The sequence below is a fragment of the Malania oleifera genome, chromosome 9 (genome assembly GCF_029873635.1).
Source record: "Malania oleifera isolate guangnan ecotype guangnan chromosome 9, ASM2987363v1, whole genome shotgun sequence".
In the NCBI taxonomy this organism is placed as follows: Eukaryota; Viridiplantae; Streptophyta; class Magnoliopsida; order Santalales; family Ximeniaceae; genus Malania; species Malania oleifera.
Window position 1 is genome coordinate 94,771,342 of NC_080425.1, and position 9,042 is coordinate 94,780,383.

Here is a 9,042-nt window from a genome sequence, read left to right on the forward strand (position 1 = left end):
ATTTGGGTACATATCTGCTTTACTTGAAAGCACAATCACTGTACCATTTCAGTATAATACACATTGGTTGTATTTCCAGGCACGGGCCTGAAGAGGGAGACTAGCCCTGGAATAGTCCCGGATTGGCTTAGACCCGATTAGGAAAGCTAGGTGCGTCGTCCTGTTAAGGCGTGTAGGTTGAGGTCAGCCCCGCTAATTGACCTGGTTAAGGTTGAGGTCAGCCCTGTGTTAATTTGACCTGGTTGTAAACGGTGCCGCTCCACCCTTAAGTGAGCTCTTAGTGGAATCCTCTAGCTTGCGAGCTTGAGGCGGGGACGTAGGCACGGTTGGCCGAACCCCGATAACATATGGTGTGTTCATTTATATTTCCGCACTTTATATTAGCCGCACATGTATGTTATGGGTGAATGATGCGTATGACTTAAATTTCACATTATACTTATCTACGCATTTGGAAATTGAATAGGCAGACCCTAGGTTGTGTATATACTGCTGTTTATCCGGCTTAACCTAGGTGATAAATTTTAAAATTCCAATTCACCCCCCCTCTTGGGAATACACCAATTCTAACAAAATGAAATTTAAATAATAAAGAAGAAGAGAAATGGAGACCGGAAACAGAAGGAGGTTGTCATTGAACTTTGGAAGGAATAATGGAAAAAGGGGATCAGCAGAGCTTCGTCGACGAATACAGGGGATTTATCGACGAAGGCTTAAGAGAATTCGTTGACGAATATAGGGGACTCGTTGACGAAGAAATATCGAGGGGGGGTTGGAGCTAACTGAATTTCGTCGACGAAATTAATAAAGAATTCATCGATGAAGGACGGGCTCGTCAACGAAATCCCCTGTTCTATAAATACGAAAAATCCAAATTTTAAGCTTCTCTGAGAAGCTAACTCTCTCTCTCTCTCTCTCCTCTTCGGTTGTCCCTCTTTCTTTCGTCGATTTCGGGCCAGATTTACGTCAGATCGACAATCCGAAGTCATCACGACGCTACTCATGGAGTTCTCTCCAAAATTGCTGGAGCGGATCATTGGTGAAAGTAAGTTGGGAATCATCCCTAAGTTGGGGTAAGGCTTTTTAAGCCAAAATTGACTTTGTGGTAGTTATCGAAAATGTTGTACATATGAAAATACTGAACTTTAATACTGGAAGTTTTCATTTTCAGGGGTGTTGAGTTGAGAACCCTGCGGGTGCGGGGAGGATTTTCTGAGGGGCTTTTCAAGAATCAGGTAAGGGGATAAACTAAGCTAGTTTTGTTTTGAGATATATATATATATATATATATATATATATATATATATATATGATTTATACTTGGAAAATACTGTGAAAACGATCGTATGTTGAATATATGAAAACTTGTTAGTGTGGCATGAATATAAAATGCTGAGATACTGTTTCTGGAAATGTGTTTATGATATGGATTTTTACAATGAAAAACTGGCGTACGGGCCAAGATTTTTATATGTTTTGCAGGCGTACGGGCCGTGCTATGTGACTGTGATTTACCAACGTACGGGCTGTGCTATGGTTTGCCGGCGTACGAGCCGTGCTATGTGGATATGATTTGCTGGTGTGTGGATATGATTTGCTGGTGTATGGGCCGTGCTGTATGGATGTGATTTGCTAGCATATGGGTTGTGCTATGATTTACCGGCGTACAGGCTGAGCTATGATAAAATGTATAATACTGGCATACGGGCTGATGATTTTCATGATACCCGTATATATGCAAAATGATATGATTGCTGTGAAAATAAATGATATGAGATATCTATGTACCACAGTTTTAGTATATGTATATGATATCAGAACCTGGTTGGCTTGGTCTAGGCTAGCATTTGCACGATACCATTGCTATGTGTCCATGGTCTTCGTGATCATGATATCTGTGTTAACTCCGCTGTACGAAGTGGTGTAAGATTGGATGGTCGATGTGGTTATTTTCAAGAAGTGTGCTGTTATTGTCCCTAGTGTATGGACCAGGTCTGGCAGACCCATCAAACCTACAGACTACTGTTTGACTTGACAGTGGTCGGCCAACCATTATCAGGTCCCGCCTTTGGGCCACACAACCCAGTCATGTGGAGGTAATACATGACAACAGCCAACTAACCTACCATGATGGTTTTTATGTTATTATTACTATATGAGATGAGATATGTTTATGAAAATGCAATATGTTCTGCTATTATGATTTTTTATATACATATTTTCCTAGATTTGACGAAACTGTACTGAATATGTTATGTATGGTATGTGTAGAACACAAAATACTCATGTTGCCACGCGCTGATATTAGTTTATTTCCCTTATTGAGAGGTGTCTCACCCCTAAATTTCATAAACTTTTCAGGAGCCCCTCATAGGAGAGCGAGAAAAGCCCCACTGACCTAATGCTGATTATCTGCCCTTTTTGAAGAATAAGTTTTTGGTAAGGAAAATTAGATTTTGTGGGGTATGTCCCTAGATTTTATTTTTTTGAGATGTATATATGGAAATACAATGGGTATAGTAACTCTGGTATATTGTGATATATGGTATTTAAATGTACATGATTGTATGTTTTGTGCTACTTAGGCTTCTGCTGTATGTTCTGATGTATCCCTGGTACCCACGGGTCCAAATGGATTGTGACCTGTTGAGTTGGGATATGAGATGTGTGGTATTGGTTATAATATTAAAAAAAAAAAAAAGTGGAAAAATGAGTGGATCGTGACAGCTTGGTATCAGAGCCTAGGTTGCTAGGTTCTGTAGACTTTAGAATGCAGCAGAAACAATACTAGAGTTTAGGAAATGATTTGAGGTTTTGTTCTACAGACTAGAGGCAGGACTTTCATGGTAGTTTCTGTGTTTTTCCTGGGGTGACGATTTCAGGAAAACCATAGTAAGTTATTGTCGGGTTGTGTTTCTAGAATGTAGGACTGGGGGTTAAAAATGAGTTAGAAATGTTGAGATAAGTGGTAAGGATAGGTGGGTGAAATAGAAGGATAGGATTTCTGAGTTGTGTTTGTTGTTTTCTGGATGGATTCGGAAGGAAATAGTGCCCATGCCAGTGGCAGTGATGGAGCAGGACCATCAGGTGCAGCTGGGACCGACTCTGACGCGGTATTACGTTGCCTGACTCAGCAGGTTATGGCTGAGATCGCTAGGAGTTCGAGGGAGCAGAGTGGTCCATCTGCAAGCCATGGGTGCACCATAGAGAAGTTCACGAAGATGAATCCTCCAGTGTTCTCATGCAGAGTTGATCCTGCAGCCATTGAGAATTGGATGCAGGAGACCGAGAAGGTCTTGGCCATGTTGCAGTGTACAAAGGAACAGAAAGTCCTCTTTGCCACCTATAGATTGACAGGAGATGCCGAGAGGTGGTGGATTGCGGTGAGACTATTGGAGCAGCAAAAGGTGACTCCGATAGCCATGACATGGGACCAGTTCAAAGATTTGTTCTTTGATAGGTATTTTCCAGCTACTGTCAGGGAGGCTAAGGTAGAAGAGTTCCTGAGTCTGAAATAGGGACAACTATCCGTCCAGCAGTATGCAGCATGTTTCATCGAGCTCTCTCGTTTTGCCCCATACATTGTTCCTGATGAGGTGAGGAAAGCCAAGCAGTTTGAGAGAGGCTTGAGGCGGAGTATATTCAAGCAAGTGGTGGTGCTGCGGATCCAGGACTTTGCTGAGTTAGTCAACAAGGCGGCCTTGGCAGAGATTGGTGAGCGTCATGATGCAGAGGAGTAGGGGCAGAGGAAGAGATCTACATCTACCGACTACCAGCAAGGTCATAGACCGAGCCAGTGGAGGAGAGGAAATCATAGCAGAGGACAGAGACTAGATACGGGAGGACGTGAGGTGCAGACAGAGCAGGGTCCTCCAGTTTGTCAGACTTGTAGTAGGAGGCACTAGGGAGAGTGTCGAGCTGGTGGTGTAGTGTGCTATCGCTACGGTAGATCGGGGCATATAATGCGAGATACCAGATGCAGCTCCAGTGTGCTATCGCTGCGGTAGATCGGAGCATATGGTACGAGACTGCCCTACCCCACTAGATGCAATTCCAGCTCCTAGATCATATCGGGGAGGTTATCAGGCACCACGTAGGGGCCAGCAGAGGAATACGGCACCAGCTAAGGTGTTTACTCTGACGCCGAGTGAGGCTGAGACGTCAGGTGACGTGGTCATTACGCTTTCTTTTAAAGTTATTGCTTTGTTTGATTCTGGAGCTACACACTTGTTCGTGTCATCGGGGTGTTTTAAATTATGTGGGGTTGGAACGCGATCATTAGATGTTGAATTGTTGGTATCTACACCGACTGGATCGGTAGTGAGATGTAGTAGGGTGCTCTGAGATTGTCCAGTTGATATTCAAGGAAAGATCTTGTCTGTTGATCTGATAGTGCTAGACATGCATGGGTTCGATGTTATATTTGGCATGGATTGGCTAACAACTAATTTTGCCAGCATAGATTTTCATGCACGAGAAGTGATATTCAGACCCCTGGGAAAAACAGAGTTCAAGTTCGTAGGGTCGTAAGTGCAATCCTCGCCTCAGCTAGTTTCAGTTATTCAGGCCAAAAAACTACTGCTGAGTGGTTGTCAGGGGTTTGTAGCTGTTGTGAAAGAGATGTCGAAGAATGAACTGAAACTTTCTAGCATGCCTGTAGTAAAGGAGTTTACAGATGTTTTCTTAGATGAATTACCAGGCTTGCCACCCGACCATGAGGTAGATTTCCCTATTAATCTACCTTCCGATACAGCGCCGATTTTTAAGGTACCGGATAGCGCCAGTAGAGTTGGAAAAATTGAAGAAGCAGTTGCAAGATCTGCTTAATAAGGGCATCATACGACCTAGTGTATCTCCGTGGGGAGCTCCAGTGCTGTTTGTGAAGAAGAAAGACGGGACCTAAGGATGTGTATAGACTATCGGGAGATTAATAAAGTGACAATCAAAAACAAGTATCCTCTACCCCGTATCGACGATTTGTTTGACCAGCTCCAGGGTACATGGGTATATTCGAAGATTGACCTCAGATCCGGCTACCATCAGGTGAAAGTGAAAGCAGAAGATGTCTCGAAGACGACCTTTAGGACCAGGTACGGGCATTACAAGTTTCTTGTTATGCTGTTTGGTTTGACGAATGCTCCTATTGTATTTATGGACTTGATGAACAGAGTCTTTCACCAATACCTAGACCAGTTTGTTGTTGTGTTTATTGATGATGTACTAGTCTATTCGAGGAGCATGAAACGCACCTGAGGCAGGTTTTGTAGACGCTTTGGGAAAAGAAGTTGTACATCAAGTTCAATAAATGTGAATTTTGGCTGGAAAAGGTCGTGTTCTTGGGGCATGTTATATTTGGAGATGGTATTTCTGTGGATCCTAGCAAGATTGAGGCGGTAGTGAATTGGGCTAGATCGAGGAATGTTCAGGAGATTAGGAGTTTCTTGGGTTTAGCAGGCTATTATTGCTGTTTCGTTGAGGGATTCTCAGCTTTGTCAAGACCTTTGACACGACTAACGAGGAAGAATGTCAAGTTTGAGTGGGATGACAACTGTGAGTAGAGTTTTCAAGAGCTGAAGCAGAGGTTAGTCATAGCGCCAGTGTTGATCATCCTGTTTAGGGGTGAGGGTCATATTATTTATAATGATGCGTCCTTGAAGGGACTTGGCTGTGTATTGATGCAGCATAGTAGGGTAGTGGCGTATGCGTCCAAACAGTTGAAAGAATATGACATGAACTACCCTACCCATGATCTAGAGTTGGTTGCAGTGGTACATGCATTGAAAATTTGGATGCATTATCTGTACGGCGAGCAGTGTGAGATCTTCTCCAACCACAAGAGCTTAAAGTATTTCTTCACGTAAAAGGAACTGAATATGAGGCAGAGAAGGTGGTTGGAACTGATTAAGGATTTTGATTGTACCATCAGTTATCACCCAAGGAAAGCAAACATGGTAGCTAATGCTTTGAGCAGGAAATCCAGGGAACCAGTGTTGGCAGCTATAAAGATCCATCATCCGATCATGATGGATCTGGAGAGACTTGGCATAGAGTTGGTAGAGAGTTATCTTCCAGTATGTATTGCCAGCCTAATAGTGCAACCTACTCTACAGGAAATAATTAAAGTCGCTAAAAAAGGAGATCAAGAATTGGCAGAGGTGATAGACAGAGTGCAGAGTGGTCAGGGGGAGGAATTCAATATTGCAGATGACGGAGCCTTGCGGTTCCATACCAGGCTATATGTTCCTGCAGATACTGAGATCAGGAAGACTATTCTAGAGGAGGCTCACAGATCTTTGTATACGATTCATCCTGGTAGTACGAAGATGTACATAGATCTGCGAGAGTCATACTGGTGGAGTAGTATGAAGAGAGAGATCGCCGAGTATGTAGCCCAGTGTTTGACGTGCCAGCAGGTAAAGGCTGAGCACCAGAGGCCGGTAGGGCAGTTGCAGCCGTTGTTTATCCCAAAGTGGAAGTGGGATCATATATCAATGGATTTTGCGTCAGGACTACCGACGACATTACATGGCCAGAATGTCATCTGGGTGATTGTTGATTAGTTGACAAAGACTGCCCACTTTATACCTATCAAGATCAGCTACTCCCTCAGTTGTTTAGCGGAGATCTACATTCAGGAGATAGTTCGTTCTCATGGGGTGCTAGTATCGATTGTGTTGGATCGAGACCTGCGATTTACATCACGTGTTTGGAAGATCTTGAAGGAGGCTCTGGGGTCTCCTTTATCGTTTAGTACATCATTCCATCCACAGTCAGATGGGCAAACTGAGAGGACAATACAGATACTTGAGCATATGCTCCGAGCGTGTGTATTAGATTTTGGGGGTAGTTGGACTCAGTTCATGCCATTGGTAAAGTTCGTGTATAATAATAATTACCAATCCAACATTGGCATGGCACCTTTTGAAGCTTTGTATGGTAGGAGATGTCGATCTCCTTTGTTTTGGGATGAAGTGGGTAAGCGGCGAGTTGTGGGGCCAAAACTGGTACAGCAAGCGCGTGATAAGGTTCGGTTTAGCAGAGACAAGATCAGTGCAGCTCAGAGCCGACAGAAAAGTTACGCTGATAATCGCCGCAGGAATCTAGAATTTGATGTGGACAATCATGTGTTTTTGAAGATAGCTCCGATGAAAGGTGTTATGCGATTTGGGAAGAAGGGTAAACTTAGTCTTAGGTTTATCGGTCCATTTGAAATTCTAGATAAAGTGGGACCGGTAGCTTATAGGCTAGCTTTGTCACCTGTGTTGTCAAAGATCCATGATGTATTCCATGTTGCTATGTTGAGGAAATACGTCCTAGACCCTTTTCATATCATCAGTTATGATGAGTTGGAACTTAGTGATTCACTGGTGTATGAGGAGGTACCAGTACAGATGCTGGATAGGAAAGTGCAGGAGTTACGTAACAAGAAGATTTCTCAGGTAAAAGTTTTGTGGAGGAATCATACAGTAGAAGAGGCTTGTTGGGAGTCCAAGGAGCAGATGAGGTAGAGGTATCCACATTTGTTCCCAGAAGTTTGATTTGATAAAATGTAAGTAGTGAAGTAGTATTTTCTTTTGCAGGTACATGTAATGGTTAATTAGTGTAGTATTTTAGTTCTGAGAGAAGTTTTCTTTTGTACATGTAATCTTCCAGGACTTGGAATCTAACCACGGTATTCCTCCGCCATAAGTGAGGGTAGGTAATAAAATGAGTAGACCATTTTTCCTGGTTAAGGGATGACGAGTTGCGGGAACAGTAAATTTCGAGGACGAAATTTTTATAAGGAGGGGAGGATGTAACGACTCGAATAAAAATGGAATTTAAATAATAAAGAGGAAGAGAAATGGGGACCGAAAACAGAAAGAGGCCGTCATTGAACTTTGGAAGGAATAACGGAAAAAGGGGATCAGCAGGGCTTCGTCGACGAATATAGGGGCTTCGTCGACGAAGGCTTAAGAGAATTTGTTAACAAATACAGGGGACTCGTCAACAAAGAAATACTAAGGGGGGTTGGAGCCGACTGAATTTCGTCGACGAAGGACGAGCTCGTCAACAAAATCCCTTGTTCTATAAATATGAAAATCCGAATTTTAAGCTTCTTTAAGAAGCTAACTTTCTCTCTCTCTCTCTCTCTCTCCTCTTCGGTTGTCCCTCTTTCTTTCATCGATTTCGGGCCAGATTTACGCCGGATCGACAATCCGAAGTCATCACGACGCTCCTCGTGGAGTTCTCTCCAAAACTGCTGGAGCGGATTGTTGGTGAAAGCAAGTTGGGAATCATCCCTAAGTTGAGGTAAGGCTTTTTAAGCCAAAATTGATTTTGTGGTAGTTATAGAAAATGTTGTACGTACGAAAATACTAAACTTTAATACTGGGAGTTTTCATTTTCAGGGGTGTTGAGTTGAGAACCCTGCGGGTGCGGGGAAGATTTTCTTAAAGGCTTTTCAGGAATCAGGTAAGGGGATAAACTATGCTAGTTTTGTTTTGAGAAAATACATGTATTTATATATATATATATATATATAGCATTTGGTTTCAGGAAAAATAAATAAATAAATATATATATGTATATATATATATATATGATTTATACTTGGAAAATACTGTGAAAATGATCATATGTTGAATATATGAAAACTTGTTAGTGTGGCATGAGTATAAAATGCTGAGATACTGTTTCTAGAAATGTGTTTATGATATGAATTTTTACGATGAAAAACTGGGTACAGGCCAAGATTTTTATATGTTTTGTCGGCGTACGGGCCGTGCTATGTGACTGTGATTTGCTAGCGTACGGGCCTTGCTATGTGGATATGATTTGTTGATGTATGGGCCGTGCTATGTGAATGTGATTTGTCAGCGTACGGGCTGTGCTATGATTTGCCGGCGTACAGGCCAAGCTATGATAAAATGTGTAATACTGGCGTATGGGCCGATGATTTTCATGATACACGTATATATGTAAAATGATATGATTGATGTGAAAATAAATGATATGAGATATCTATATACCACAGTTTTAGTATATGTATATAATATCAAA